Consider the following 11,116-nt stretch of genomic DNA (forward strand, 5'->3'; position numbering starts at 1 on the left):
TCGTTTTTTGGCATTCCAAAGGTGAATTTGCTGAAGTGAATTGGAACACTATCCTACTGCACTACTGAAGTGCTCTTACGGGAAATATGCCTACATTTGTAACTTTAGATAAACTTTACAGAAAGGACACTTGGTAAGTATGACATAACTACTTGTAGCTTCTGTAACAATTTCAGTACATCAGATTCTTCAGCTTCATTTTTACTGTAAATTTGTTTATAACCACTGTTATAATTGTGTTTACAAATTACTCAGTGACAGACAAATGCTTCTGAACAAATGTTGAGTGATTTGAGCTTCTGTTGATATTCAAACATGTTTCCAGAAACCTACAGGCTGACATATCTTTGTACTCTCAGCAGTGCAGCAGCTGATTGCAAGTTCAGGCTGGTTTTGGACATACCTGTGGCTTTCACAGCTCAGCGTCAGAGAAAGAGCTCCAGGTTTTGGAACATCAGGTTTATTGTCAAGGATCTGGCTTGAAATAATGGCTTCAACTTAAAAGAAATTATCAATAAATCCACAATAGGGATATTCAGAGTCATTACAGTGTGAAGATGGATGTAGGTAAAGGATGAAAGGAAGATCTGAATTGACGTTAGCAGATAATAAATGTGAGTCATTCATAATAAAAGGTGTTTATTGATTATGACAAAGAGATTTTTTTCTTTTTTTCTTTTTAGCCACTCCTCTCACTCTTCTCATCTTCTCTCTCAGTTCTTATCTTTATTTCTATCATGTTTTCCTCCCTGCTCTTTGGTCTTTGCTTTCTTATTCAGTGCTCAGTTGCACAGCCGAGGCTGTCTCCTCGCCTGAACGTGCTCTCAAAGGCCATTCATGGATTTTTCAATGAAACCCTATTACATTTGTATATGAGTGTGTGTGAGCGTGCATGAGTCAGAAAGAAAAATAAAGAGAGGGAAAGGTATTATGAGGGCTGTGCTACAGTACCATCTGTATGCAAATCTTCTCAGTCTTTGGTAAACTTTGATCAAACACTCAGGCCTTCTTTTCTCTCCTTGTGCTCCCTCCCACCCTTTTCTGCTTCACTGTCCGTGGTGTGTTCTGCAATTACTGTAGCTCTTTGTCAGTGCTGCATATTACTCAGTCCAGACAGGAGGCTCCCTTCCCCGAGAAGGAGCGGGGCTCCCTTCCCCGAGAAGGAGCGGGCTCCCTTCCCCGAGAAGGAGCGGGGCTCCCTTCCCCGAGAAGGAGCGGGGCTCCCTTCCCCGAGAAGGAGCGGGGCTCCCTTCCCCGAGAAGGAGCGGGCTCCCTTCCCCGAGAAGGAGCGGGGCTCCCTTCCCCGAGAAGGAGCGGGGCTCCCTTCCCCGAGAAGGAGCGGGGCTCCCTTCCCCGAGAAGGAGCGGGCTCCCTTCCCCGAGAAGGAGCGGGGCTCCCTTCCCCGAGAAGGAGCGGGGCTCCCTTCCCCGAGAAGGAGCGGGGCTCCCTTCCCCGAGAAGGAGCGGGGCTCCCTTCCCCGAGAAGGAGCGGGGCTCCCTTCCCCGAGAAGGAGCGGGGCTCCCTTCCCCGAGAAGGAGCGGGGCTCCCTTCCCCGAGAAGGAGCGGGGCTCCCTTCCCCGAGAAGGAGCGGGGCTCCCTTCCCCGAGAAGGAGCGGGGCTCCCTTCCCCGAGAAGGAGCGGGGCTCCCTTCCCCGAGAAGGAGCGGGGCTCCCTTCCCCGAGAAGGAGCGGGGCTCCCTTCCCCGAGAAGGAGCGGGGCTCCCTTCCCCGAGAAGGAGCGGGGCTCCCTTCCCCGAGAAGGAGCGGGGCTCCCTTCCCCGAGAAGGAGCGGGGCTCCCTTCCCCGAGAAGGAGCGGGGCTCCCTTCCCCGAGAAGGAGCGGGGCTCCCTTCCCCGAGAAGGAGCGGGGCTCCCTTCCCCGAGAAGGAGCGGGGCTCCCTTCCCCGAGAAGGAGCGGGCTCCCTTCCCCGAGAAGGAGCGGGGCTCCCTTCCCCGAGAAGGAGCGGGGCTCCCTTCCCCGAGAAGGAGCGGGGCTCCCTTCCCCGAGAAGGAGCGGGGCTCCCTTCCCCGAGAAGGAGCGGGGCTCCCTTCCCGAGAAGGAGCGGGGCTCCCTTCCCCGAGAAGGCACTCATGCTCGCCTGTGTTTTCTTCCCAAGTATCCTCTAACACCCTCGGCTCTTCTCCTCTATTTACCTTGACTCCTTCGCACACCCCCTTTCTAAACACCTGCAGCAGTGCTGCACCCCACAACAGATGGCAACACGCTCTTATGACACTCACACACACGCACCCACACGCCCACACACACACACTCCCTCTCAGATAGCGGAGGTCCTGGCAAACAGAGCCCAGTGTGGTGCACGGGCAATGCCTTTGTGCAGAGGTTGGGCTCAGACACACTTGCACACAAACACACACAGGAGGCTTTGTTTCCCTCCATATGGGGAAGGTTGACATGCTCAATGCAGACCAGGTGTCCGCAGGACAATAGAAACATTGGAACAAGTGTTTGTTGATTAATCTAATGAAGATTTCCGAAGGATGACACCAACGCTTGAGCAACACAAACATGCCCCATTATCTTCTGTGCAGCTTTAATGTTCTCCCGTCAGTGGGGCATAAGCCCATTAGATCTGTGTCATGTGTGGGTCTGAGGAGCTTCAGTCAGCCAGGGCGGTCACAGAGCTGAAAGAAAAGCCTCGGCCATATGTCTGTTAAAACACAGGAGATGACTACTCAACGACATCAGCTCCCATCTAAACCAATTAGCCTCATTTCAGGGAGATTAACTACAGTTAAAATGTGTTAGCAGTGAGCGTGTCTCTGAAGAGGAACCAGTTTGAACTTATAGTGTAAACAGGAAGTGCGATACTGGACACTGCTGTTTGGGTATTGTTAGCTCACATTACCAGCCGAGTCCATTGTGTGACTGTTAGGATATACTGTTTTGCTTTCCCCTCATGCATGCTCAATGCTATTGTCTGTGAACTTGTTTTCTGGTTTAACCAAGTAGGATGAATTCAGCAGGCAGATGGTGAGGGGAAGTCCCAGGAGAGGTCACAACAAGAACTCGTACACAGATAAAGACGCCTGACTCCTGTTCCATACATGCACTGTAAGTGCACACAAAGACGCCAGACCCCTGTTATGTAATACAGCAGCCCCCTCCGCCCCCTGTGAGAGGCTCAGTGTTGGGCCGCCTCAACTCTAAAGTCATCAATCTTTATGGTGTTGTCACTTATGTGAAGGTTTCATGCAATGTTTTCATTCACTAAATTTCCGACCCAAACTTTCAGAGTAAAGTTGCTCAGTTCTCAAAACATCTGGCTGCAAAAAATTTCACTGTGAAAAACTCTATGTAGGCTTTTCTCATTATTAATTTTTTTGATATAAATATTGTTCTAAAGTGCTACAAGAATTACTTAGTGTAAATAAAGTATTTCACTGCACTGGAGCAAAGGAAAGTGAACAAGGAGCATTGGTGGAATTACACAACTAAACAGTGTTCCAGGTCTAAGTTTAAATGTCAGTCAGGCTTGCTAACTGATTGAATCTAGCTTGAAAATTTGCACTGCTTGATAAAAATCAATCACATAGTTACATTGTTAACATTCTTATAATCAAAATGATAAGATTTCTTTTTTTATGAAAAAAACATAAATACCCAAAGCAGTCAAACTTCTAAATGATGGTTTTGAAATGTCTGTCATTGTGGTGTCACCCAGCAAACTTTGAATTTTTCTAAGGATATCGTTTATAAGAAAAGGATGATAATCATTGTCATAATAAACTGTAACATATCACTGAACTAAAGTGGTAAATTCAAAGAGGTTCAACAGAAAAGGTTTAAAATATCATCAGTTTTAAATCTCAGCACAAAATTAGAGCATATACAAATAATTTTAAAAGTGCACTATTTGACAAACTATACATCAGACTATCATGTTGCAGTGACAAAACATAAGTCATTTACAAAGCTTTGTTCCGTTTTCACGTCTTTTAAGAAACTGGATGCTTGCACCTCCATGATGTCTCTTTCAGTTTTGTTTTGTCATTAAATCTATGTAATCCTAAAACACAGACACTGTGAAACTATAAATGACTCCAGAAGCAGGAGTGTTCCAGGTGCTTTTGCCAAAGATGATCTATGGCAAAATGAAACAGCTTCCTCAATTAAATTAATTTTTCAAAATCACTGACACTGTATGTTTTTATGCAGTGTATTTCCCCTCTTACCGTGTTCATTTCTTTTTGTGAGCTCACTAAAAGACTGTACTGGCCGTAGCAATAAATTTCTCTTTCAGCCATCTCCAGAGAATTCCCTTTTCCAAGGCACATTTTTGGGCCGAGGCCCAGCGCTGAAGTCACAGGGGGACGGCGGATCGAAGGGGGCTTTGAGGGGAGGAGGGCAAAGCCATGTGGCTGATGTTGGTAAACAGTGTCGAGATTTGTCCTGGCATCATTGCAGGCAGTTCACAACACCGGCAATATCAGGCACCGGGGGCCACACACAGACCACGACAAAAGGTAGACACACATAAGAACATTTGCATTCATATCCACACACACATGCACACGCGGGCAGGAATACATAGACTACTCACAAATAAAAGACTCACTCTCGTGTCTGCTACTTAGCAGCTGCTCCAGTTTCCATGGCAGCAGCCTGAACAATGTAGCGGGAAGAGCTGTCTATAGCAGAGAGGGAAACAGAGAGATGTGGAAATGTGTGTGTCGGTACACGCGCGTGCGTGCGTAGGCAAGGGTGTGAGAGGCTTGAGAGGGAGGGGCCGGGTGGCAGCCGCAGGGTGCCGAGACAGAGAGGATTCAGAAGACGCGCTCTTTCTTTGTGAGGATGAGGCTTCTGAGAGGAGCCGCAACAAATACATAAATTTGGAGGCAAGACACAGACGTAAAAAGTCAGGAAATTTTGTCTATTTATTTTTCAAAATGAGGTATTTCAAAAGTGCCATGAGTTGCAGCACTATAGGTACATTTAATGTAGTGAAAAAACAAACATATCAGTTTACCCGTTCTATGCACCCGATAGTTAAAAATATCAACAAAAGAGGAAAGTTTAAAAAAGGGGGGGAAAGTCCAGGTACATGTGGATAGAACACACCTGCTGTACAAAAAAATTGTCTGATAAGAGAGAAAAATGACAAGATAAAGTGATATCTACCAAGAATGCATTCTCTTACGAAAATATAAGTATCAAATTTAGTATGTATCACACTAAAAGCAAATAAATGTGTAAAACGTAGTGATATACAAAAAAGAAAAAGAGAAGGAAACAATATGCAGTTATATTACAAAGTTTTTCTGACTCTCATAAACTGAGACCTTACAGTACATTTAAAGGTATATAAACTTACAGTCCAGTTATTGGCAGCTTCCTGACTTGAATATTTAAAAAAAAAAAAAGAAACAAGAACCAAAGTGTAAATATAAAACAAGGCAGATCTGAGTGTATTTTTTCTGCACACTATTGTTATATACAAAAGTGTCGCCTAGCAAGGTGCACAGTTATACATCCACTGAATTGGTTTGAGCACCAGTGTGAGAAGAGTGAAGGGAAAAGAACCTGTAGTGGCATTGTTTGTGTCTGCTATGACGCCTTGGTCATCAGTTTCTTACGTCTCATTTTTCAGTTTTGCAGTGATGAAGGCAAAGGTAAGCGTGCACCGCTGAACTCTCCAAGCAAAGTGCCCTCCAACACCCGTCCCTATGTGGAATCATGCAATTCCAGGCTGGTGTCACAGTGAGTACAAAAAATCAAACATACATACATGTAGAAATGATATTTAAAAAAATACAAATAATAAAAAAACAACAACCAGAGGGATGAAGACTAAAAACAAGTGTCTGTCTCCCTCCTCATTCTTTATCTTTTTGTCTTTCCTCAATGTGACTGGATTGAAAAGTAAACCCTAAACATTCTTAACGTCAACAAATGTGCAAAAAAAGTGGCGGCAGTAAAAGTCCGAGCGTTCCTCAGCACCCCCCTCCCGCCCCCCCCGTGCATCCTCTTCTCTTCTCTCTTCCAGGTTTGTGTATCGGCATCTGACGATAAATGTCCTCTGAGATTTCAATGTTTCTGTGTGCAAAAGTCCAACAGATATAAGGCCTGTGGGTCTGTGCTTATGTGTATAGGCCTATGTCTGGAGTTCAGGATGGTGAGAGGGGTTCCTCCAGGGTCTATGTGAGGGGTTTTATGTTGTAGCAGTTGTCCGTCAGCGAGTTCTAGCCTGCTCCAGCCTGCGCATGAGGTGTTGCCTGCGAGCCTGCAGTCTGTCCTTTTCCTGCTGGAGCCTCATCTCCTCCGTCTCCAGTGAACAAACATACTCGGTTGCCTTCTTCAGGATCAGCACCTTTGCCGCCTTCTCGTTGTGAGCCAGCTCTGGGACATGGTCGCGCAGGGTCAGGAAGCTGGATCGCAAGTCATTGCGTCGCTGGCGCTCAAGGATGTTGTGGTTTCGCCGGCGCTCGCTGTCCTCAGAATCAGAACTTCCACGCGGACTGCTGTCCCCGCTGGTGCTGCGCTTGCTGCGGGCCCCTGCAATGCTGGGGGCAGAGGTGCAGGACGAGTTTGAAGATGTAGAGGACGATGAACCGATTCTGACGGGAGGGCGGGATGTCTCCGATGTCTTCTGTTTCTTTGGAGGTGGGGTCAGGTCATCATCTGAGGCATACGGCGAGGGCGCCGCGTAATTGTGTTGCTGCTGATGGACGAGCTCCTCTTCAGGATGAGCTCCTGAGGGGCACGGCTGATGAACCGACTCACAACCCCAGATCCTGAGACAATCCCTCTTGCATCTTGGTTCTTGGGATTAACACAGATGGTTCCTATACCTGTGGTCATGGGAGACGTCTTGCTGATTGTGGAGCGTCTCTTCTCTACTGTAACTACATCGATCTCTTCCCTCTTCTTCCTCCTCATCCTCTTCATCATCCTCTTCTTCATCGTCTTCATCCTCATCTTCGTCTTCCTCTTCTGGGAGAACAAAAAAACAAAACAAACTTTGTCACTCGTGCAAAATATTCTCACTAGCCAATCTACGTGTGACAGCAAGTGACATGTAAATAAGTTAATAAATTAGTGAGATCAAGTGAGGAATGTGTGTGGGAGAGGACGTTGCTCAATGCCGTTAACTCCGGCAAAAATGTCTTAATGCTTAATGTCAGTCACTTCTCAGCTAATCTGCTCTGCATGCATTGGCATGTTCATACACAGCACTGAGCAGACAGACTAGAGTTCTGAGTTGTATTCCAATTCTTTCTTCAAAACCTCTGCTAATCTTCAGAGAGATGAGACAGTATTAGTCTAATGCCGTCAGTCTGTTACCCCAACCTCGGTAATACTTTGAGTGTTTGAGATAGTAGAAAGAGCTTTAACAGAGTCTAGGCATATGGCGGAGTAAACATATGCCAGTTACCAGCATCCAGGTACTCAAGAGTTTTAACAAGTTATGCACTCAAGACCACAAAAAGTCGTTAGAAGTAATTTTAACAAGATGCCAGAGAAAGTGGAAGATTAGATTTCTTTGGTTGTAGGGTAGAATAGCACTTCACTGCCCGCTCCCTCACCTGTTGATGTGCACTGCCAGTTAGCTAGCTGAAGGAAAGGTAATATTTTCTCATTCATATGATGAAGACCAATTTGGAACACAGACAGTCCAGATGTCCTACTGAAAAGTCTAATGAAGGCCCAGGCTTGCTTTAATTACAACTCAAGCTGTTTGGTCAAGAGACCATATATTTCAGGTAATCATGAAAATCTGATACCATCCAACATCTACACTGGAGAAGTTTATGGCTCAGCTGAACTAAAACAGAGCCAATCAGCCAGATTTTAACAAACCTACGTTGTGTTTTTTAGTGCCTGGAAAAGAACAAGTGGAAGTCACTGGGTGTGAGTCCCAGTTAAAATGCCTTTGTGATAATGGCTTTCATTATCAGCCCAAGAGCATCTGTGGAGTGTGGCATTTTACAGCTTATGGTAAACCACTTCAGACACCAGACACACATACTGATCGCTCATACAGACTGCTGCTGACATCAAAACAAAGCTGAGCACAGCTGGCTGAATGAAGGGAGCAGGGAAGGGGGTGTGGCTGACTCTGCCACATGTGAGCCTCTTTGGTGTTTCACTCTCAGAAAGGAACAGCTCATTGAATGCAGTTCAGAGGATTTTTTCCACTTGGCAATTTGACTGTAAAACTGACTTTTTTTTTTATATATTTAAGGAGGGTTGAAATTTTGAAATGGGCCAAACTGAATAGAAAATCCCATACTACTCTTCTTTTAAAACTGTGAATGCCTTTCATTAAAAATGTAAACTCCAAAACAGAGGATGGACAGGTCTGGGGGCAGAGTGCGCAGGGATGATGAGGCGGCAGGCCATCGAATCACCACAATTTAAGCCCCAAAACTGGAGTGGCGCCAGGAAGACAGCTGTCGAGAATGGAGCGCTTGCTCAAAACACTCATCCACCCCGCCCACCCCAAAATAAGAAAAAGAAGGAGAAGAAAGAAGAAGAATCATGCAGGACTCAGTGACTTCTTTCCTTTACTGCAGAGAAGGTGTGAGGCAGAACTGACCGAGTCTGGACTCTGTGCCAAGTCCGGGGACTTTTGTAGTATTGTTTTCTAAGCAAAAACACACAGATAAGGACTTGTGTGAGTGTTTATTTAGGGAGCTCAGGGCAGGGAAAGGGAGATGCGAGTCCAAAAGCATCTCCCTTTTGGACTCGCAAAAGTCCAAAAGGACTTTTGTGTGTTTAGATTTTCCAATCTAACACACAACTGCCTCATGTTGTATTGTTGTAAAGACTCTTACAGTCTATGATATTCATTCAGTTATCAGCTAAATTTTGGCCAAGCTGTTTAAATGCCAATTTATCACCAACTGCGCACACATTGTCTCCTTCATCCATGCGTAATGAAAGCATTTACGGCACACTTTTATCAGATCATCACATTATTGAAAACCTTTTCATCTCCCCCTCCTGCAGCCTGCTGCTGCTGTGTGTGTGTGTGTTTTTTTTTTTTTTTTTTTGGATCCGGTGCCAACTGAGTTCAGCAAAGCGCACAATTCCCTATTTTACTGCCATCTGCCGGATGAAGAGCCCGCTGATTACATAAAACCACGGTTCACTGTGTCACTACTCCAGTGTGCGTCTGTGTGCTTGCATGCGTGTGTAATTGCGAACTCGTGTGCGTGCGTGCGCGTGTGTGTGTGCGTGTCGAATGTGACGGGATAATCGGATTTTGGGCCAGTCATATGAACAAGATCCTGTCTCACAGATATACCAGACTTCAAATAATAGCAGTAATGTGTGACAATTCAGAGAAGACGTGTGACACTGTTCATATTTTTAAGACATTTCTTTTAAAAAAGTGCAACATTTATATTACGGTGTTCATCTGATTCTTACCGGAGTCACTAGCTGCGCTTCCATTCGCTGTGGACGCGTTAACAGTCCCAGATGCGTCCTTGCTGCTGCTCTTCTTGTTCACCGGGAAGGGGAACACTATCGCGGGGTCCACGCACTCCGACACCGAGCTGCGGCTCACCACCTCCGGCACCCTGACGTACGCGTTCCTTCCTCCGGCCGATGCCGTTGAAATCGCCTTACCCAGTTTCTCTGTTACCACTCGTTCCAGCTTTTCCCTGGCGGAGAAGCCGCTCCACATACAGTCCTGGATAATGATGTTGGGATTTGTATCCACACAGGAGCCGAAAAGGTCCCCGTCGTCGGATGCCCCCCATATATCGTCCTCGGGCAGAAGCAGCAGCTCAGAAGCCCAGTCCAGGGGGTCCCCTAAGCTGAAGCCGAAGGGATCTGCCTCCGAAGAGGCAGTTGCGGCCGCCGGCTCTCCTGGTAGCGCTGCGCGGCTCGGAGAGAGGGGCGGAGTGGGCAGCAGCTCGAATTCTTCCAGATGTCCTCCCCCGGTGGCGCAGCGTCGGGACCACAGAGGTAGAAGTCGTCCTCGTCCGGATAGAAACATGGTTGTAAGGAATCAAACTCCAAATCGGAGTTTTTACTGATGATCGCCGGCATTCTATCCAACAATCGAAAATCCTATGAACATACAAGAGAGGTTCAGTCAGCGTGCGTTGTTGGAGAGCGTCTCTCCACATTTCTTTCTAACAGAAGTGCTCCACAGAAAGTGTCTGAGTCAAAAGCCCACACACAGATTCCAAACTGCCTCCACTGTGGGCTTTAAAAAACCGCACAAATCTCAAAGGAGTCCGTGCGTAAATGTGCCCATGACGCACTGCTGAGGCACAAAAACAAATGAGGACTGCACTATTCTTTTAAAACAAATGCAACTTTTGTTAAAAAATAAATTGAATGACAACATTCGAATATGAGAACTATTTATTAGAAATATATAAGACAATGGACACTGCATGTGAAGAATATCTTCTGAAAATAGATGATGCTCACCTCGTCCTTACTTGGGATGAAAACTCGTGAATCGATATTTCTCGTATCTTGAAGTCAGTAGTTAATACAGACACCAGATTTGGATCAGTCATCTACTTTTGGAGCTAAGACGGTCCTCTGACACACATTGTGGGTCTCTCCAGAGTGTTATACACTTTAGTTTAGAGGGGAGGAAAGCAAGCTCCTCCCACACGGGCTGGTTTAGGGGAGGGACAATTCCTACCTATGCTTTGGCCTGGGATGCGAAGCGGGAGTGAAGAGGCTGGCTGAAATCCTTCTTTCAAGGTGAATGAAAAACATTCCTTCAATATTGACATTAATGGGTCAAAAAGAAAGTGTTTCTTCGAAATAAATTGGTAAAAAAACAAAAAACAAACAAACAAAAAAAACAGGTAGTAAGCAAAAAGCAAAAAGAAAGGAAGAAAAGAAATAGCTTACTTCAGGCTTGTCTTAAAGATATAAGATGAGAAGCTTTAGCTGGTGTATTTGTTGAATTGCTAATGAGTCCTTCCGAGTTTACTTTAAGAGCTGTAAAAATCAACTTTTACTATGTAAGCTATCCTCCATTGACTCCTCGCGGGTTTTAACACACTGTATGGTAACACATATTGGAAAAAAATAAAGTGAAACAATAAAGTACATTCTTAAAATTATCTACGAATTAAAAAAATTATGAACGTGATATATATATATATATATATATA

General features: G+C 45.6%; 1 pseudogene; it reads right to left on the bottom strand.

Annotated features, from left to right (window-relative positions):
- Nucleotides 1-6,098: 6,098 nt before the first annotated feature.
- On the bottom strand, nucleotides 6,099-10,539 carry LOC129352481 (N-myc proto-oncogene protein-like; annotated as a pseudogene).
- Nucleotides 10,540-11,116: the final 577 nt, after the last annotated feature.

This window comes from Poeciliopsis prolifica, unplaced genomic scaffold, assembly GCF_027474105.1.
Source record: "Poeciliopsis prolifica strain line A6 unplaced genomic scaffold, Auburn_PproV2 SCAFFOLD076, whole genome shotgun sequence".
In the NCBI taxonomy this organism is placed as follows: domain Eukaryota; kingdom Metazoa; phylum Chordata; class Actinopteri; order Cyprinodontiformes; family Poeciliidae; genus Poeciliopsis; species Poeciliopsis prolifica.